The sequence below is a fragment of the Triturus cristatus genome, chromosome 8, assembly GCF_964204655.1.
Source record: "Triturus cristatus chromosome 8, aTriCri1.1, whole genome shotgun sequence".
NCBI lineage: Eukaryota > Metazoa > Chordata > Amphibia > Caudata > Salamandridae > Triturus > Triturus cristatus.
In genome coordinates, this window is record NC_140591.1 from 1,492,515,545 (window position 1) to 1,492,538,778 (window position 23,234).

Sequence of the window (23,234 nt, forward strand, 5' to 3'; positions counted from 1 at the left end):
ATCATACCTTTAAAACACAAAAATATACACCCTACCTTTCAGTGTAGAAAGTTGTTATACAACCAATGATTTCTTGTCGCTTTTCAAAAAACTTTGCCGTCGATCCGCGCACCCACCGCGAGAGAATCCGTGCATCCAACGCGATAGGATGCGCGCACCATGCGCGCATTTCGCCGTTTTTTTTTTTTTTTAAACGGGGGCCCCAGGGTGTCCTTCTGGGACCCCCTAAGCACCTCTAAAGGGTCAGAGTATTCCCACTCTGCCCCCTTTATATGTTTTACGCATTTATTCCCTTTGCTTCTTCAGCCTCGCTTCTACCGAGGCAGAAAATGGCCGCCAACAGTTCCTGGTTTCAAATGTAGAGAGACGCTCGACAGCCAATTAGCATTCAGCGTGCGATCGGGAGGGTGCGCGCTCGGTTCGGGGAGGGTTCGCATACAGTGCGGGTACGGTCCGCGGGTTCCTCCGCGGCTATAGATATCACTAACTTTTTTACCCTAATTTTCTCAGAAACTACTGAACAGATTCACACCAAATATGCAAAAGGCACTAGTCCGAACTGAGGACTACCTCTTTGCCAAATTTGGTGTCATTCCGTTCAGCGGTTCGGGTTGTAGCTGCGACAACCGATCCTATGGGAAATTGCATGGGGAAAACGCGTATTGGGCCCCCCTTTTTTCTTGGCCCCCGCTTGACGAATCACCACGAAACTTTCAGGGTAGGAGCGGAGCGGAGCTGGCCAAAAGATTGGAGAATTTCGCGAAGATTTGTCAATCGGCCCCAAAGAAATTCTCAATAGAATGTTGCGTATTTCCTATGGAAAATAGGTCCTAACAATAACTATCTACTGGCGACCGCCAGTAGATAATATAGATATATATATATATATATATATATATATTATCTACTGGCGGTCGCCAGTAGATAGTTATAGTTAGGACCCTGTTTCCATAGGAAATCCGCAACATTCTATTTGGAATAACTTTGGCGCCGGTCGATGAATCCTCGCGAAATTTTCAAAATAGGTGGGGCGCTACGCTCCGCTCCTACCCTGAAAGTCTCGGGGGGATTCGTCAAGCGGGGGCTGAGAAAAAAGGGGGGTCCCAAAACGCGTTTTTCCCATGCATTTTTCCATAGGACCTTTAGACACAGCTACAGCCCGAACGGCTGAACAGAGTTACTTGAAATTTGGCAGAGAGGTAGTCCTCAGGTCAAGGAAGTGCCTTTTGTAGGTCTGGTGTAAATCTGTTCAGTAGTTCCTGAGAAAATAGCATTTAAATCAATATATATATGTGGGCGGAGCCTAACCACACATCTCATCCTGAGATCTGATTGGCTGTCAGCACTTCATCCAAGAAGTGTTGGCAGCCATCTTGGGACCAATATACATGATAGCACCTCATTAAAAAGCATTGCAGTTAATAGAAGATTTTAAGACTTTAGTTACATTATAAATCATTTGTTGATGGTACCATACTCATTTTAGGAATTGTGGTATGTTCTAAGGTGATTTCACCATGTGAAAAAGCCTTCTGCTGGGATATCATGATTGAGAGAAAAATATTTTCTCATGCTTTTACCACAGAGGTTTGGAAGGTGATCTATAAGCTAAACTGAGAGCTTATTTTCTGTAAATTCACATTATCTTTCTCAGTCATGTGAGAATGAAGTCTGACATTCTCAGTAAAACATGTACATCCAACAAGGGCAGAGACTGTCAGTTGATTCCTTTGTGTTCTACTGCAGCTTTCCAGAGTGTTCCAAAGAACTACTAGAGCGCTAACCGTCCTACTTATGATAAATGTATGGCACACCTGAAGCCATCTTGCTTGGATGAAAGTGGTAACTCTTAAAACATTTAATTTAAAAAGGAACAAAATGAGGTGGTTCATTTTTCCATAAAAAGTATGATTAGTGCTGCATAAAGAAAAATTAGGGCACATTTTGAGTGACTTCTCAAATCCTGGCATGCAGACTGAAACATGCACTTTCAATACCAGCAGCAGTTTTCCCTGGTGAGCAGTAGCTTTACTACAGTGATCTAATGAGCAAAAAGAGTGCTAACATTCTGATTTTATGGCAAATGTGTGACACATTTGAATGCCTTCTTGATGGAATCAAAGTAAAAAACTGAAAGTATTTCCTACTGAGGAGACTGCAGTAAATGAGGAAATTAGGAAACTTCATAACAAATAAGTCTCCCAAGATGGCCACCAGAGACAAAAGAGCCCAAATGTAGCCCAAATATCACCCAGATGTAGCCCAAGTATAGCCCAATGACAGAATGTCCAAGAATGTTCTTAAAAACAACTAGAGCACTTACTGTCTTCATTATGACAAAAGTATGGCACACCTGAAGCCATCTTGATTGGAATAAACTGGTAACACTTAAAACATTTAATTTAAAAAGGAACACAATGAGGGGGTTCATTTTGCCATAGAAATTATGATTAATGCTGAAGAAAGAAAATGAGGGCACATTTTGAGTGACTTCTCAAATCCTCTTCTATTTCATTAAAAAATTCTGACATGCAGACTGAAACATGCACTTTTAATACCAGGAGCAGACTTCCATGGTGAGCAGTAGTTTTACTACAGTGATCTAATGAGCAACTAGAGTGCTAACATTCAGAATTCATGGCAAATGTGTGACATATCTGAATACCTTCATGATGGAATCAAAGTAAAAAACTGAAAGCATTTCCGACTGAGGAGACTGCAGTACATGAGGAAATTAGGAAACTTCATAACAAATAAATCTCCCAAGATGGCCACCGGAGACAAAAGAGCCCAAATGTAGCCCAAAATCACCCAGATATAGCCCAAATATAGCCCAATGACAGAAGTGTGCAAAACACTTATTATTTTGTGTTTTTGCAGTGTTATATAGTGCAGACTTGTCAGGTATTGGAGTGCTTTACATGAGCATTGGTTACATCACACAAGAACAAATTCATTTTGGTTGTAGACATGGGGAGACTAAGTGATTTGACCAGAATCACAGAATGTCGAGCTGAAGCAGAAACTTCAACCTGGTTCCCCAGTTGCAAAGTCTGCAGTTCTGGAAGTAACACCACATCCTCTCCCCTAAGTGCAACATTTAATCAAGTTGTCAACTAGATAAAAAAACATAAAGATAACAAATAATTTAAAAGTGCTTTGTCGCTATTTGAAAACTCAGAAAATATGTCCTTATTTTAGTCTTTTAGAGCACTAACCATAATTTTGATGCCAATAAGACCCTCTCATATATGTAATTTCTAAAGGAATGCTCTAGGTATTACAGTTTTGATTACATCAAGATGATGTCAGGCGCTCCACACTTTTGTAATAAATATAGAATGTTAGCAATCTAGTTGTTCATTAGGATACTGTTGAGAGGCAGAGGCCAGGGGCACGGACTCTGAAAATTGAAGGCAGGTAGGAGGGTGCAAAGGCAACAATTTAACCACACTGAGCAGGCAGGAAGGGCCGTGGAAGCACAACAGACTATGGAGGGCAGTGGAAAGGGGGGCAGGGGCAACAAACCAACAATACAGGACTTGCAAGAGAGGCTGTTGGAGGGAAGATCTATTACGGGTCAAGGAAGCTAGGGGCGGTCCCCAGAGCCCCGGGAGCCACCACAGAACTGAGCAGGAGAGTGAGTCAGGGACAAAAGGGGCACCTTAATTTGAGCCGGGGTGCCTAGGAACGCTTGCTCCAAAAATGAAGAAAACAGACATATGAGACATGGAATTGGAGGCAGAATACAATGGCAGTTTAATGAGAAGATGCAACTTCAAAGAAACCGCAGAATAGAGACCTAAAGTACAAAATACAGAATCCAGATAATCATACAGCTGTCATGATATTCTCTGTATCTCAATTAATGGACTGACAGAGAGAGAGAGAAAACACATCTATAAATGCATCATGAGAAACAAGTTACACCAAGGAAAATGTTACCTAGGGACACTCACATTTACTCTTAGAGCAAGCATTCCTGCAATTACAATACAACATCTTTTAAATGCAAAAGTAAAGAGAACAATGGTTAAACATAACATGACATTTCATATAGGTAAAATAGAATAAGATACTTCAAGCAAAGCCGAGCAAGACATTTTAAGCAAAGGAAGACAAGAGCTCCCAGTTCTTGGGGAAAACCTGCACAGCCTGTTAACCTACATACAGCCGGCGAGGTTGTCCGTCGATATCTGTGGGTGCTCCCTTTTTATATCATTTTGTGGGCTCCTTTGCACGCTACATCTACCTACGTATGCTACCCAAAAGCTTCGTCTGCAGATTTTACCAGACATTTCGTCATTTACCCACTTAATGCTGACAATGGACTGGGTGAAAAGGTCAGTCTCTCAGGCCAATCGCTTATCGTAAGTTCCATAGAGCAAGCAGAAAATAATGGGTATTGTACAGGAATTCAATATATTCATGTATAAAATCTCCTCAGTTCTCCTAACTTGACGCTCTGCGGTTGCCACTTCCTTAAAAGCGGGAAACCTGCCCAGGAAGCAAGTACCAGTCCAGGATGCAGCCTACTGTATGTCGACAGCTTCAGGGGGATGTTGAACTTTGATACCGAGCACGGAGCACTCGGGTAGGGTGGGGGCTACTAGTTTGGAGCAGAAGGCCTCGCAGACCTGCCTTCAGACTGCTATACACTAAAATTGCAGAGCTATGGTCAATTTAACAAAGAGGCCTACATATTGAACAGAAGGGCCTACACAGGGGTTTTATGCTGGCTGAGTGGTAAGGATGTCTCAGGATAATTATATAGCAACACAGGACCCGCTGGTCAATTTAATACGGTATACAAATGCGGCTGGCAGGGCAAGGACAAGGGTCTCATACTTCAGGTGTGGACAGAACGGGCCAGGGGCCCCCTGTGATACAAAATCTACCCTCCTTCAAGGCTGTGGCAATGTAATAGACCATTGTGGGCAGAAGGAAGAGGCAATGGTAGTACAACCATACATGCCAACAGACCCGATTCAGCCAGGAAACGTCCAATGTTTTTAAGCTCAAATGGGCTTTATTTGATCTGTCTCCTGTCTACAATATCCTCTTTTTCAATGTAACTCAAAGGGGAAAATCAATACCCCAGTTTTTTTTCAAAATCTCCCTCTTACCAAGTTCAAAATGTTCGCAAGTATGGTACATTGGATCATGGAAGGAAATGGGATAGGGACATGGACTTGGATAACAGAGGACAGGAGAGACATGGAGAGGTGCACCAAACTGACCCTGCAGGGCAGGCATCAGGGTTTGCAGCAGCACAATACACCACACAGGGCATGCAGGACGGGAGTGCAGCACAACAATCCATAGAAAGCAAGAGGGAGGGGACAGGACCATGCACATGGACAACAGAGAACAGAGGGGCAAGAGGCAATGGTAGCTAGCTGACCATAATGGACAGACAGGAGAGAAGGCTGCAGCATAACAGACCATAAAGGGCAGGAGGGACGGATCAGGGGCATTACAATGGAACAGACAAGCCAGGAGGGAGGGAGTAGGGGTCTGCACATGTAAACAGAGGGCTGGGGGCAAGGGGGCAGGGCAGGAGCAGCAAGATGGCCATGGAGGTCAGGCAGGATGGGCACTAGAAGCAAGACACAACATGAAGAGCAACAGTGAGACTGTGATGGCATACACACAGACCATGGAGGGAAGGTGGGAGGGGGTCAGGGGCAGCTAACTGACCACACAGGGAAGGTGGGAGGGGCCATGGCAGCAAAGATGACCATGCATGGCAAGTGGGAGGGTTAGTGGCAGCACAATGGCTATGATGGGCAAGAAGGAGGGTGCAGGGGCATGCACAAAGGACGATGGAGGATAGAAGGGAGGGTCAGGACCTGTGCACAGACAAGAAAGTTCAGGGGAAGGGGCCTCACAACAGACCACACGGGGCAGGCAGGAGGAGCAGTTGCAGCACAACAGACCAGGGAGGGCAGAAGGGTGTGGCAGTACAATGGACCATGTAGGACAGGAGGAAGAGGATAGAGGCATGGCATGTGGACAGGCAGGGTGGAGGTGGCAGGGACAGGTTACAGTCATCTGACAATGCTAGGCAGGTGGGAGGGGAGTGGCAGCTCAACAGAACACTCAGAGTAGATAGGAGTGGCAGGTCCATGGGACATGGTGGGCAAAAAGGATGGAGCAGGGGCATGCACAAAGACATCGGAGGGCAGGGGGAAGGAGAATAGGGGCAGCAAGCTAAGCACAGAGTTTAAGCAGGAGGTCAATGATGGGGCATAGAATTGGGCAATGGAGGGCAGGAGGAGTGGACTGGTACATCATACTAAATTGAGGGCAGTGGCAGCACATCAGACCATGCATGGCAGGAGGGAGGAGGCTAGTCCATGGATTCACACAACAGAGGATAGGGAGGAGGGGGATGGGGCAGCAAGCTAACTGTTCAGAGAAGGCGGGTATTAGAAACTTTATTGTTTTTAAAACATTTTGTCTGTGCAAACTACTTAAAATATGAACAAGTATGCAGCATAATCTCACTTTTATTCAGGAAGAAGAAGACGTTAGTGACTGTGACTCCGGGCTCACTTGGCAAAAACACCCCCTGACCCTCCACCCCCTATCGCAAAATGTAATGCCCGTGAAAAGGGTAGGTGAACACAGTGTTATATAGAACATAGTCCTGAGAGCACGATTGAAAATGAAAACTAGATATAGTGTATGGTATAAACTATGCACCAAAAAGTGTGATATAAGATGAACCAGGCGTGAAATATAATATGCAATACATTGTGCGCAATGACAGATTCATTGGAGAGCGCGAGATAGCACAGGCACTAGCGTGTGCTATGCGATATGCGCCTTGGAGTGTAATATGCACAGGGCAGTGTTGTGTAACCTAACTAGTCTCTAAAGTTGTAATATAAAATATGTGCTGGGGAGTGTAACGTTGCATATGCACTGTGACAAAGATATGGATCCCAAATTGTAATATGTATGGCATAGCACTGTGCGTTATAACATAGGCATCGAGGAAGGCACGTTAGATGGGGCAATATAACCCGTGCGAAGACAAGTGTGGCATGACATTTTCACGGGGTGGTGTTACAGTGCACATGGGCTAGAGAGTGTCATAGCATATGCACTAGCTAGTGGAATACAATACAGAGGTGTGTGGCACTCGGCAGGCAATGGTGGGTGTAACACAGCATTGGGCTCTGTCAGGAGCGCGCTGTGACTCGCAAGTGATGTTCGTCCCCTTTCCAGAGAGTAAAATAAAAAGTATTACACATCCGGCAGTGGATGTGTGTTTTATTAACTGTGAGGGGGGTTTCTTGCATAGTTTTGGTCGAATTTTTGTCGAATCCCCTTTGAATGGCTTGGTGTGCATGTGTATTAAATGTGCCCGTCAATAGCTACCCATGTTTGTATAAATAAACGACAAGGGTGTCTACCGGGATTAGGCACGGTAGAGCATCAGACATGTCAGAGCTTCACTAGTGGTGTAAATACATTCCACGTGGATTAATTGCATGCATAGTCGCCTTTTAATGAATATCACGCAAATCGTCATGGTGATAGGTACGTACGGTTTGTCCAGCATGTCCTAGGTGTGTCTATAAATATATATTTTTTAAAAATAATAAAAAACAGTGGCCGGCCCTGGGGATTGGGGTCAAAAAAATATAATTAGGAGACAGGCCCTGGGGGATGGGGTCATCAGGGCCAATAAATTAGAATAAGAAGGGGAACCACACAGCCCCCCTTCTTAAAAAAATAAAATAAATAAAAGACTGGCATCGTGCCGGAGGCCATGCCCCCTCCATGCAGCACTCTGCAAACGCGCCCCCAACAGGCATCTCCAGTATGCGCCAGGGAGCTGCGCTGCAGACAGGTGTTCTGAGGCCAAGCCCCTTTTTACACCTCTCTGCAACGCAGCTCTGTGGCGCTTACTGGAGGTACCTAGTGGTCTAGTGTGACCCTAGGGACCCTTAGGATTCAAGGGGACTTAATCTCTCAACTTAGAACAGCCACAGGGCGCGTTTACACAGTGGTGAAGGGAAGGGACGGGGCCTGAGGTGACGTGTGCAAACACGCACCATGGCACGTTTTAAATTGGGGATATAATTTCCCTTCAATACTGAGGGCCCCTGGGGGCTAACTAGCCCACCAAGTGCTTCCAGTAAGCGCCACTGAGCTGCATTGCAGAGAGGTGGTCCAGGCCGTGCCACTTTTTACACCTCTCTGCAACGCAGCTCTGTGGCACTTACTGGAGGTACCTAGTGGGCTAGTTGGACCCTAGGGACCCTCAGGACTCAAATGAACTTAATCTCCCAACTAAAAACGGACACAGGGCGTGTTTACACAATGGTGAAAGGAGGGGACGGGGCCTGAGTTAACGTGTGCAAAAACGCCCTGTGGCCTGTTTTAAGAGGTAGTTTTAATCCCCATGCCCTATTATATACTAGGGGCTTATAGAGGAGGTAAGGCTAATCACAGGGGGACCCCAACGCATAATGTTCCCTAGTGTATGTAGGTGTTTTCACTGTATTCTAAGTGTCTTTTAACATAGCACTGGCTCTAGGACTGGTTAGTCAGACTCAGTTACCACCAGTATCCGTCTGAAAAAGTTGAGGGTACAGGATGATTTTGCAACAAGGCTTCTTTCTGCTCTTCTTTTTGTTCTTTCTGCACGTTATCCTTCTTCCTGCACTTATCTTCGTATTTGAGGACTTCTGTTGCTTCTTTCTGCACTTCTTTTGTTTCTTTCTGGGCATTTTTTCTTCTTTCTTCACATGTCCTATCTCTGTAGGCTTAGTTAAAAATTAGCATTTAAAAAACCTTTGAAATTAACAGAAAAAACCATAGGTTTCAGGCACGTTATAGTTAGGAATTAGCATTTAAAAAACCTCAGAAATTCACTGCAAAAACCATAGGTTTCAGGGGTGTTATAGTTAGCTGGACTTTTCACTTGTACAAAACCATTGAAATTCCCCCGTTATAGTTAGTTCAGCTAACTATAACTCGCGCGCCCGCAATGCACTGCTGATGACGTCACATATTACATCACTCATGACATGGTCAGTGACATCACTCATGACATCACTGATGACATCTCAAATGACATCACTGATGACATCACTGATGACATCATCCTTGTGATAGAGTGGCAGACCTCCTCTCACCCTAATATAACCTTCGATACACACATTCAAAAATATAGACTAAAATTTTCAAAACAATGGACATACCAATACCAGTTACAACAACCTCTTCAGTAATTCTAAGATCCACATACACATCCACTCATTCACCAACAGTCCAATACAGTCACTCATACATGTACTCACTCATCATATGTACTCATACACCTATACATCCTGTTACACAATGCCACTCATCCATAGTTACTCACACACATAGTCACTCATGCTAATAAAGAATCAAACATACATTTACTTGCATATACAGTTATACACACACCACCACACTTACTTCTACGGAAACTTACACATACTTAGTCTTTTAAACAATCACTTATAGAAACACATACTTATTCATACAGGAACTCTTTCAATCTCTCACTCTCACATATACTCACATATATACACCAATAGTCACATATACTAGTTTAAAACATATGTAGTTACTCATAAAGACACTATTGAGACAGTCATTCACTCACTAACACACCCATACACACACTCATCCACCCATACAGTCCTGCACACATACTGTGTTCAACACATACAAACAGTGAGTCACTCATTCATGCACCTATGCACTACGTAATACCCCCACCGAACCATGCAGACACTCAGACTGATACTCAAAAAACCAACTAATAACCTATATAGACACCCATGTAGCTACTCACCAACCCATGCAGCCACTTATACACAAAGTGAGAGACTGATACAGATATTTACATATTTAAACATTACTCACTAAGCCATGTATTCACTATGATACACTTAATCAGTCAGTTACACAATCAATTTTTCAAAAACAAATCATCCATTTAGACACTTATATACCCATTTATTCTTCCATCGACCTTGAGATATACATATATAAAACATATTTAATTTTCAGAATAACACACATTCACTGGATGATGTCATCAGTGATGTCATCAGTGATGTCATTTGAGATGTCATCAGTGATGTCATGAGTGATGTCACTGACCATGTCATGAGTGATGTAATATGTGACGTCATCAGCAGTGCATTGCGGGCGCGCGAGTTATAGTTAGCTGAACTAACTATAACGGGGGAATTTCAATGGTTTTGTACAAGTGAAAAGTCCAGCTAACTATAACACCCCTGAAACCTATGGTTTTTGCAGTGAATATATATATATATATATATATATATATATATATATATATATATAATGAGCAGGAACATATAATTACTGTATTTTATATTTATATCTCGCTCTATGTGTATGTGAGATACATAAACACACACACACATATATATATATATTTAACACTCTATTCAATATGATATAATATAAAGATAGAGCATCTATGCTTCACTCGCATATATGGATTAGGTCTGACTTTCAAACCGCCATGTTGAATACAGATTGTTGCAATTGTAATTTTTTCCTACCCCTTCATCTTTAGGCTATCATGTAACTTAATGGCTATCATGTAAATAATGACTATGGCTGCCACATCTCATTATTATGCAATATGAGTTAATCAAATTTTTAAAAACATTTTGAGCACGTAAGCACTTTAGCACTGTTCGCATTATAGGCACTTTTGCACTTTGAAGAGCGCTGTTCTCGTTTTTTCGACTATTACTCTCTAGCCATTACTTTATACAATTACGCTATTGGAACAGCCTGCAGATGATGATTTTGAATATAGCCATGTAGTCTATATGTACATAGGTACATATCATTGTTATATAGAAGGCCCATTTTAGCCAATCCACATAGCAGTATTTGCACACTTATAATATGAAGGTTTGAAAATAACTGGGTATTTGTACCTGTTATACTATTCTATTTTAGTGTGCATTGCATTAACTGCACTAGAGTATAGCGTTGTTTGCACATGTATATAGTGACATCATGTACGTTATTGGGTATTTGAACCCGTTTTTATCCTATTTAATGCTGTTTTTGCACATCATTGGCTGTTTTGCACATATGCGTTTTGTTGCACATAAGCAGTGGTTGTTACCATATTAGGCTTGTGTGTGATCAATATAATCTATTTTGAACATAATATGCGTACTTGATGAAATTTACATTGTGCCCTGTATGCTATAGGTCTACCTTTTTTTTAAAAAGAACATTATTTGCTGAATGATCAAAAGTAGATGTTTCGATGTTAGAGCATTATGCATTAGACTTATGTGCATACCAGTAATTTGATTAAGACCATATTTGCATCTACCAACTATTGTGAAAGCGTTATATACAGGCGTTCTCACATTATGGATTAACTGAAAAGTTTTGTAAATTAATGTACTGGTTGTTACCATATTGTGGTTTTAGAGAAAACAATATAGACTAAGTATTGTTTCTATGTTTATGAAAATGTCGATCCACGTCACGTACCAACGCCATTACTGTGCCTTTAAATATTGTTTTAGCCTCCCCGTGAGTTAAGTGAGCAAGGACACAGCCCAGTGTCCGAAACGCGTCTTGAGGCAGCACCGTTTGTACACATTATGTTGAATTAATTAACTATTCTGGCAACAGCAGATTGAAGCGTCCGTGGTCCTGTTTGTGCGACGATGCATTAGGGAGAAGCGGTGTGGATATATATATATATATATATATATATATTTATATTACCTACTGGGGGTCGCCAGTAGGCAGTTATAGTTAGGACCTATTATCCATAGGAAATCCGCAACATTCTATTTGGAATAACTTTTGCGCCGGTTGAAGAATCTTCGCCAAATTTTCAAAACTCGTGGCCCGCTCTGGTCTGCTCCTACCCTGAAAGTCTCGGGGTGATTCGTCAAGCTGGGGCCGAGAAAAAAGGGGGTCCCAAAACGTGTTTTCCCCATGCAATTTTCCATAGGGACCGTTAGTCGCAGCAACAGCCCGAACTGCTGACGGAAGTACACCAAATTTGGCAGAAAGGTAGACCTTGGTTGAGAATTGTGCCTTTTGCTTAAATGGTGTAAATCCGTTCAGTAGAACATCAAAATCAAAATCACATATATATCTATGGCCGCGCTGGATCTGCGCACCCTGAGCGCACCCTGAGTGCATCCTCCTGATCACGAGCTGCATGCTAATTGCCAAACCAGGAAGTGTTGGCAGCCATTTTGTGCCTCTGTAGAAGCGAGGCTGAAGAAATCAGTGGAACTAGCATGTACAACTCATAAAGGGGGCAGGGTAGAAATACCCTGACCCTCTAGATCTGCTTAGGGGGTCCCAGAGGGACACCCAGGGCCGTACATTTGTTTTTTTTTAACGGCATAATGCGCGCAGGGTGAGTGGATCCTGCCGGAAAAAAAAAAAAAGAAAACGAAGCGCGGGCTTTAATAATTAATCCCGGGGGCAAAAGTTTAAAATTTTATATGGGGTCCAGAGGGACTCCGCAGCCCCGGGGACTGCCACCCCCCGGAGCTACAACATAAATGGGGTTCTTAACCACCACCCCCCCAGCAAAATAGATGGGTGGGGGGGCTCAAAGGCCCCCCCAGTCCCAGGGAGCGCTACCCCCTGGGGCTTTCTCAAAAATGGTTGGTGGTCTCAAAGGCCCCCCCATGCCCCGGGACCACCACCTCCCGGGGCTTTGTATGTTGTGGAGGGGGCTGCATGGCCCCCCTGGAGCCCTCCTGGGCCCTGGGGACCTCCACCCCCCAGGGCTGGCTCCTGCAGTGTCCCAGGGTGCCCACCACTGGGACACTGCTGTTTGCTATGGCAGGGCGAGAGCCAAGGCTCCCGCCCTGTCATAGCAAACTTGGTTTGGATTTTGAAAGAGAGAGCAGGGAAACCTGCTCTCTCTTTCAAAATCCAAACCATTTTGATTTTCCACATGGGGAGCTGCATGTTTGCAGCTCCCCATGTGGTAAAACAATGCCAGCTCCCGAAGGACGCGGGGAGCCGGCTGGGACCGTGGTGGCATTGGGGCTCCCCCCATGGTCCCCAATGCTATATATGAGCCCGGGGGATGGGGTCACCAGGGAGAATAGAAATTAGTCATGCATCCAGCGCGGCGCTCAGCGCGGCCCCCTGGTGTGCACACGTCGGGTGCACAATTCCTAACCTGTAGGGTGCGTGACTCCAGCGCGTTAGGAGTGCGACTCCAAGCAAAAACAAAAAAAATATTTTTCAGATATACATCAAGCTTATGTGTTTAGATCTTGGGTGGCTCTAAAAAGAGCCGTTGTGTTTATGGACAGATTTTGGTACCTACAAGTAAGTACCGATGCAGAGTCTAAAGTTCATGAGGAAGACTCTGTTACCCTCATATGTAAAATGTACACCATCTCTCCTATATATGCCATCCATATTGAAACGCAGATTGTTGTGGTAAATAGACCTCATCCTATAATCTTGGAGAAAAGCAGAAACAGATTTATTGACATGTTTCCTAGTTTTCTCAATCTGTGGACAAAATTGATTGAACCAGTTCCATTTCTGACTTTGGCATATGTTAGAATAGACAAAGGCAGTTTGGGGGAAAAGTGACATCAATTCTGCAAAGGTGTCCTTCATAAGCATTTCCAGACCTACCGCAGTCAAAGTGCCAAGGTCATTGCCACCACAGTGCACAATTATGAGGTCAGGGTGTTGGAGATGTAAAAAGGTTTTAACCAATGGCATCAATTGGTACCCCTTTAACCCTCTCTGTCCAATCCATTTAATGTCTACATTTGGCAAAGCTAGGTCTTTTTGTCAATGCCTCTGTTTTCTGCATACCTTTGGCTCCAGAAAATATAGCTGTGTCCCACAATCCACACTCTAAGAATCTTGGAAGGAGGTCTGGATGGACTCAGAAGGTATCTGTATGTGAAATGGCAGTTTGAAAAGTAAAATCTTTCTAAAATGGTGGATTAGATGCAGTTTTGAAAAAAGAAAAGAAATGATTGGCTGTTTGAGAACATTCTAGACTGAAACGTAGGGTGCATGTTTCTCTTTTTTAAAAGCATGTTTCTTATTGGTTAACAAAAACTGTTTGAAAAGAACATTACATAGGAAAAGCTGATATATTGAAAAGTCAAGCACACTAGCTGTTTTGATTAGCAACACTGTGTGCTGAACTTGTGACCTGTTGAGAGTTCCATGAACTGTTACTATGGTAACAGGCAGAAGGCACATTGGGTGTAGGGTTCAGACTTATGTCAATTGGAAAGGGTTGAAATGTGTAACCAATAGAAATGTGTGTTTGCTTTTGAATTAATGTGGGAAGCAATGTGATTTGATATTTACATGCATATGTGTGCAGAATGAGAGGGAAACTTTGCCATTCTTTGGTTTTCCTGAAAGCAGTACAATACAGATTCTGCATAAGAAAATCTGGTGTGTGACTGACATACTTCTTAATCCACAAAACAATTTGAAAGGTGAGTTATTAATTTGTGAGGGGATGTATGTGGTGCATTTTGTTTTTAATAAGAGTAATGTGTTTCTCCTGCTAAAAGTCCAGGGAGTAGTTTTTCTTGTCTAGAATCACATGGTGAGTCTGTGTGCATTTGGGAACCATTGTGACAGAAAAATGTGGGTAGTTCATGTGTTTGCAGACACATAACTGCTTAAAAACGTATCAGGTTCTCATGTTTTGGTAGAATTAGAAACCTGTCATTGCTTATGTATTTGCAAAATGAGTGAGGCTTCTATACCAATGTGCAGTAGTAAAATATGTGCAATGTGTGTAGTCACCTTACCTCTTGTAGACTAGTAAATGTGTTTTAGAAATATGCAAGGGATAGTGTTGCTTGTCTAGAATCACACTGTGAGTCTGTGTGCATTTGGGAACCATTGTGAAAGAAGCATTTGGGTATTTCATGTGTTTAAGACACATAACTGCTTAAAAACCTATCCTGTTATCACATTTTGGTAGAATTAGAAACCAGTTATTGTTTATGTATTTTCAAAAAGAGTCAGGCTTTGACACCAAAGAGCAGTACTGAAATATGTAGAATGTGTGCAGTCACCTTACCCCTTCCAGACTAGTGAATGTGTTTTGGTAAAGTCCAAGGGATAGTGTTGCTTGTCTAGAATCACACTGTGAGTCTGTGTGCATTTAGGAAACCACTGTGAGAGTAGCATTTGGGTACTTCATGTCTTTGCAGACAGACAACTGCTTTAAAACCTGTCATGTTGTGAAGTTTTAGTAGCATTAGAAGCCAGTGATTACTTATGCATTCACAAAATGAGTCAGGCTTTGACACTAAAGTGCAGTACTGAAACATGTAGATTGTGTGCAGTCACCTTACCCCTTCTAGAGTAGTGAATGTGCTTTGGTAAAGTCCAAGGAATAGTGTTGCTTGTCTAGAATCACACTGTGAGTCTGTGTGCATTTGGAAAGCCATTGTGGGAGAAGCATTTGGTTACATCATATATTTGGTGACAGATAACTGCTTTAAAACCTGTCATGTTGTCAAGTTTTAGTAGCATTAGAAGGCAGTGATTGCTTATGCATTGACAAAATGAGCCAGGCTTTGACACTAAAGTGCAGTACTGAAACATGTAGAATGTGTGCAGTCACTTTACCCCTTCCAGACTAGTGAATGTGTTTTGGTAAAGTCCAAGGGATAGTGTTGTTTGTCTAGAATCATACTGTGAGTCTGTGTGTATTTGGGAACCATTGTGAGAGAAGCATTTGGGTATTTCATGTTTTTGCAGACACATAAGTGCCTAAAAACCTATCCAGTTCTCATGTTTTGATAGAATTAGAAACCAATTATTGTTTATGTATTTTCAAAATGAGTCAGGCTTCTACACTAAAATGCAGTGCTACAATATGTGGAATGTGTGCACACATATTACCCCTTGTAGACTAGTAAATGTGTTTTGGTAAAAAGCAAGGGATAGTGTTGTTTGTCTAGAATCACACTATGAGTCTGTGTGCATTTGTGAATCATTCTGCGAGAAGCATTTGGATACTTCATTTGTTTGCAGACACATAACTGCTTAAAAACCTATCCTGTTCTCATGTTTTGGTAGAAATAGAAACCATTTATTGCTTATGTGTTTGTAAAATGAGTCAGGCTTATGCACTAATGTGCAGTAGTAAAATATGTGGAATGTGTGCAGTCACCTTACCTCTTCAAGAATAGTAAATGTGTTTTGGTAAAATCCATGGGATACTGTTTGTTTTTTAGAATCACACTGTGAGTCTGTGTGCATTTAGGAACTATTCTGAGAGAAGGATTTGGGTATTTCATGTGTTTGCAGACACATAACTGCTTAAAAACCTATCCTGTCATCACGTTTTGGTAGAATTAGAAACCAGTCATTGCTTATGTATTTGTAAAATGAGTCAGGCTTCTACACTAATGTGCAGTAGTACAATATGTGGATTGTGTGCAGTCTGCTTACCCCTTCCAGACTAGAAAATGTATTTTGGTAATATGCAAGGGACAGTGTTTGTTGTCTAGAATCACACTGTTAGTCTGTATGCATTTAGGAACCATTCTGAGAGAAGGATTTAGGTACTTCATGTCTTTGCATACACATAACTGCTTAAAAAACTCTAATCATTCAGTCAGTACCCAAGTACTCATGCAGTGAGCCAGGCCTTAGCACATGGATTGCTTCAATCCACTATGCATGCAGTCCTCTAACCACCTACACACTTGTCTTTCACACCTTCAATTCTCCAGTCAGTATCCATACACTTCCAGCAAACACCCTGTCACTCCCCTTGCACTCCTCTAGTGACCCATTCAGCACCATGTACTAATCCATTCACTGAGCCAAAACACAACCACTTATGCATTCACCCAGGCACTCTCCTTGCATTACTCTAATCATTCAGTCCGTACCCAAGTACTCATGCAGTGAGCCAGGCCTTAGCACATGGACTGCTTCAAACGCCTATCCACTATACATGCAGTCCTCGATCCACCTACACACTTGTCTTTCAAACCTTCAATTCCCCAGTCAGTATCTATACACTCCAGCAACCACCCTGTCACTACCCTTGCACTCCTCTAGTGACCCATTCAGCACCATGCACTAATCCATTCACTGCGCCAAAGCCCAAACACTTATACATTCTTCCAGGCATTCTCCTTGCAGGACTGTAATCATTCATTCAGTGAGTAAGCACTCATATAATGTCCCAGGGCATAACACAAACACTGGTAGAAACCTTTGTCCATTACACATGCAGACCTGTAATCATCTATACAGTTATGTATACACCTTGAATTACAATCGCAATTAGTGAAGAGAAAATAAAGTGGTTAAATGGTTTTTATAAAGCATGTGTTTGTATAATAATTGAAAAGTATCATTTATACATTTATTAAATTACATGTATTTATGTTTACTGTTTACAGATATTGTTTATCATCATTAAAATAAAGTTATCATGCCTGAAAAATCAAGAAAGAGAAAAGGACAGGAAAAGGACAATTGTTTGAAGAAAATTCAACAACAAGTATTGGATGACCAACATCATGTGGCTAAAAAGAAGAAATCTTCTGGTAAGACAACCAAGGAATTCATTAAAAAACTTTCAAAGCCTACAAACAGTGTGCGGAATGTGCAACCTAATGACAATGATTTGACTAGACAAAAGAAAATCAATAACAGGAAAAGACAAAAAGATCATTTACATGCAAAAATTCGAAGTATGGTAAAAGAAGGCAAAATCAGTACAAAGAAATACGTACATTTTTTTTTACAAAAGAGTGGTTCTTAACTAGCTGAAATATATGAAAAATTATAGAAAAAGAGCTCAATTTTATAAAAAGAAGAAGCATATTGAATCCATTGTTGAAAATGCTTTTGCAGTAATAACGAAACTATTTATTTTAGTTTTTAACAGAATTTGATCACTAGATAAACCAATCCATTTAATGAAGGCCAAAAGTAAGAGTAAAAGAGTCAGAACTAATTTTTGTGATTTTTTTTGGGTGAATGGAAACACAGTTCAAGTTCTGACCCTTTCTTTAATGAAGAGAGTTATTTACAGACCAATCATTTGTTGCATGCAGTTGATACCAGTGGTCGAGCTTATGAGGTTAGAAATGGTTGTCCAATTGAGAAAGAGAAATTTATATTTTACGCAATTTCTTATAAGCATATAGTAAAAACTCTGTTAAACATAAGATTAAGATATTGCAAGGACTAGACCCTTGCAGAGTGAGAAAAATACTGGTTTGAAAGGGTCATTCTCTGGCTTGTCTTTCTAGGAAATGATGTCAAAGTGTTTTTCACCATTTCAGGATGTTAGCAGTACACGATACTCAAATGCGGAAATTAGTCAAAAGATTGTATAATGCAAAAAGTCCAGCACTAATGTTAAATTAGTTGAACAGTGCTCTTTTGCATGGATCAGTATCAGATGTGAAAAAGGTTTGTGATGAAATTGAGTTTTGTTACTTTCGTCCTGAACAAGAGAGTGCAGAAACTGATACATTAATAGAAGAAAATGTTGAAAAGAATGTTGAACATAGTAGTACAAAAAATTTTGAAGATCAAATTACAAAGTTTAAGGTGATTACAGGTGAAAGGCCAAATTATTCTTGTATTTGTTGCCGGCGAACTCACTATAAAAATCAGACTAGGACTGTTGAACTGTATTTAAAAAGTGAAATAATGATAAGTGGAAGGAATTTGCATCTTATTTGTTGGCAGAAAATTGTTTTGATTTGGGTTCTGACCAGCGTATTTGCAAATATTGTTATAACAAATTAGATGAGAATAAAATGCCCGCTAGAGCTGTTCATAATAATCTAGAGTTGGTTGCTATTCCTCCAGAACTGATAGATTTAAATACCTATGAGTCTATTCTCATTCAATGTACGCACCAATGTCAGGCTATCGTTCGTATGGTACCTAAAACAGGTAAATTGCCTCCTTCAGATTAACAGAGAGGATTAAAAGGAAGAGTTGTATATTTACCTCTAGATTTAAAGAAAAATATTGAAACTATTGTTGTAGAGAGTGTAGAAAATGAACCACTAATTATTCTAGTTAATGGCGTTCCTACTAAGAATAAGAAAATCTGGCAAGAGTTAGTGGATGTTAGGAAAGTGCAAAAGGCAACATTGTATCTGATAAAAAAACAATGAGTACTATAGAAATGTGTATGTAGTAGAAGAAGAAATAGATTTAGCAGAAGATACTGAAACGTCAAGTGGACAAATTGAAAAAGTGGACATGTCCAGATTTGAAGAAATCTATGAACATTACAGTGTACATCCACTTCATTCCAAAGAAGTGATGGGGAATACTATTGAGTTATTCCAAATGAAAAAAGCAAAAGGAAGTCCAATGATTGTATGGGAAGAAATCTTGGAAGCTCGTTGTTTTATGCAGTTGTTCCCAACAGGAAAAGGAGAACGATATGATGAACAACCTGTGCAGATTCCTGCATCTGAATATCGGACAACAATATTGTATGCAGAAGATCCAAGATTTCGTCAACGTATTCCATATGTATTTCATCTTTTGTTTGAAAGTGACTTGTCTGGACTTTCCTATGCAGTCAATCACATATTAAAAACAGGAGTACATCTGCAAAATGTTTCTGCAAAGGAATTTATGGATAAAGTACATCAGAGAGATGATCATTTAGAATCTCAGCTGATTCATCTGATGACATGTCAGCGTGGTACTAATGAGTATTGGTACCGTCGTCATGGAGAACTTAAATGTATGCTAAGGAACTTAGGAACTCCTACATGGCTCCTTACCCTAAGCTGTGCTGAATACGCTTGGGATGATTTACTTGAATTTCATCGAGAGGCAAATTCGAATATAAAAAATACTGAATACAAGACACCTGGAGAATTGTGCTCTTTGGATCCAGTTAATGTATGCAGGTATTTCAATCATAGATTTAAAGCTATGATGTATTTTATCTGCAATAGAAAAATCCTCCTCTTGGAGAAGTTGTGGATTTCTTTTGGAGAAAGGAGTATCAAGCAAGAGGTGCTCCTCATATACATATGCTGATATGGATCAATGATGCTCCTAAATTCGGAACAGATTCAGATGATACTGTTTTGTCTTTTATTGAACAATATGCCACATGTGCTATACCCAAAAGCACAGAAGAAAACAACTTAAGACAACAAGTCTTACGATTCCAGAGCCATCGTTGTGGAAAATACTGTCGACGAAAGTACAAGTCTAAGGAAAAGTTTTATACAAAATGTCGTTTTGGATTTCCATGTCCTGTAATATCAAAAGGAAGAGTAAACAGTTTTATGTCAGCTATGCGACATACCATCAAAAGAAAGTCTCCAAAAAATACCTACAATTTAAGACGAAGCAAAGAGTCAAAATACATAAATGATTACAATCCGGTTATTCTGTCCATGTGGAATGCTAACATGGATATTCAGTATGTTGCGGACAATTCCATTGCTGTTGTTCATTATGTAACATCCTACATTAGAAAATCAGAAAAGACGGAATTGAAAGAAATGTGGGAAGAGAGTTCTCAAGAGAAGAGTCTAAGAAATTATATAGTTTCAGTTTGAAATGCGTATGAATGCTCAGATCGGTTATCATCTGCAAGTCTATACTCCAAATCAAGAAGAATCATTTGGGTGAGCCTAGGTCTTGCTGCAACGCGAAATCGAGTACTTAAATCTGTGCAAGAAATTGAATATTTAGCAGAAAAAGATCCAGAAAGTACAGATATTGTGAAAACAAATATGTTGGACACACATTATCCATATAGAAATCATCATCTTGAGAACATATGTCTCTATGAAGTGTGGCAAAACTACACTTTTAAACGGAATACTACAGAAAACATCAATGAAGGAAAATATGCAATGATTGGTTCCGAAGGATGTTTGGTGAAACAAAGGAAAGGACATTTGATTAATCACAGAAAACAGAGCTGCAACACTCCTGATAAAAGTGAATGTTACTATTTAGCACTTTTGCAACTGTTCAAACCGTGGCGTTCACAATTGAAATTACTTGGAGATTTTCACAGCTATGAAGATTCCTTCAATGCTTGTAAATGTACTGTTTTTGCAAATTATGTGAAAATGTTGAATGATGAAATTGATCAAGAAGCTATTATTGCAGCTGAGATTGCTAGAGACAGTTTTTAAGACAGTCACATTTCTGTTCCACTTAGTCAAGATCCACTAGGAGAACCAATTGTTGAAAATGAAGCAGAAATCGCCATGAATGAGGTGGAAACAGCAATGCATCAAGCTCAAGAAGATATTATGGACTTAGACAACTTGGAAGAACAACTAAATGTTGAACAGAAAGAAATATAACAGCAAGTGAGACAACAGATTGACCATGGATTTCTTCATGAAAACAAAGAATGCACATGCACCTCATTTCAACCTATACAAATGTATGTGAGTGGACAAGCTGGAACAGGAAAAAGTTTCCTAATTAAAGTAATCACCAGGTATCTATAGAAAACAACGGACTCACATTTATCTTGTGTTGTAACTGCTCCAACTGGGTAGGCAGCACACAACATTAAAGGAATTATATTGCATCATTTAATTATGCTACCTGTGGAGTATGAAAACAAATTGGAATATCACAAGCTATTTGGAGAAGCTTGTTATGAAGTTTCAAGAGTGATGTAGAAAATGAAACTTCTGATTATTGATGAGGTAATGATGGTCTCAAACTTAATGCTTGCTTTTGTGCACTAAAGAATGCAGCAAATTCTTAAAACAGAGTACGACGTGTTATTTGGAGGAAAACATGTCATAGTTTTTGGAGATCTACTGCAACTTACTCCAATAAAAGGACAACCAGTATTTAAAACACTTGCGCATGAAGATCCCAGAAAGTCTCTGGGTAGTGTTGGAAATGTTAACATTTGGTCATAGCTTGAGTACAAAGAACTCATTACAAATATGCGACAGGCAAAATATGTTAATTATGAAACTATTCTTCAAGATATAAGAATTGGAGTACTGACAGAACATGGCAAACAAGCTTTGCAGAGTCGGTTACTTTGCAATTTGTTTCCAAATGAAAATATAGTTCCTGAGAAAATATATATGAAAATTGCAGAAAACAAATCTGTAATCTGCTTAATGCCAACACTGCGTGAGTGTTCTATATTCAACAAACAACTTTTTAAGCTGGAAAATGAAGAAATAATAAAAATGGAAGCCATTGATAAAATACAGCATGAAGGAATCACTATTATTTTGACAGAAAAGTTGAAAACAAAATTGGATTATTTAGAAAAATCAATATCTAAAACTGCTGGTTTAAAAAAGAATCTATATGCATTTATAAACTGTCGGGTAATTTTAAGGCGTAATTTGAATGTAGAAAAAAGTTTAGTTAATGGAGCAATGGGCAAAGTTGTGGATTTTGTTAATTATCAGAATAAAGATGGTATTGAATTTTTAAAAATTAAATTTGATCAGATTGAAGAAGTGAAACAAATTGCTTATTTTTCAGTTCATTTTTTGCTTGTTAAAGATTCATATGTCCGTAGAAAACAGTTTACAGTTTCTCTGGCATATGCAGTGACTATTCATAAATCTCAAGGTTTAAGTGTAGACAGTGCTTTGGTGAACCTTGGAAGTATCGTGTTTAAAGAGGGTATGGAATATGTTGCTTTGTCCCGAATCAGAACTTTATCTGGTTTGCTTTTGATTGATTTTGATGACACAAAGGTTACTGCAGATGCAAACTGTGTAAAAGAGTAGAATAGGTTAAGAAGAGTGTATGCTCCCAATTTAGGTCAATATCCTGTATTTGAAAAGCGTGTGATAGGTCGAAAAGGAAGGTATGAGAATATCTGTAGTGAAGTTATAGAGAAGGGAAAAAAACAAGATGATGTTGTGATTGTAAGTTAAAAGAAAAAAGACACTGTTGAAGAGATTGTTGGTTATCAGTTTGAAAATAGTTCATGTGTCAACTGCTATGCTAATGTAGTGGTCAATGTTGTTTTTTTTCTTGAAGGTTTGCAACAGCAAATTCTGGAGAATCGGGAAAAAATAATTTGTTCCTTGTTGTATTGTGTTTGTGAAAAATTGAGAACTGATGAAAGTAAAATACAAAGTGTTTGTGATATTCGTAATCTTTTGGATGTATGTTCTGGTTCACGCAGAATATCCAACAAGATGCTCAGGAATTTCTAATGTATA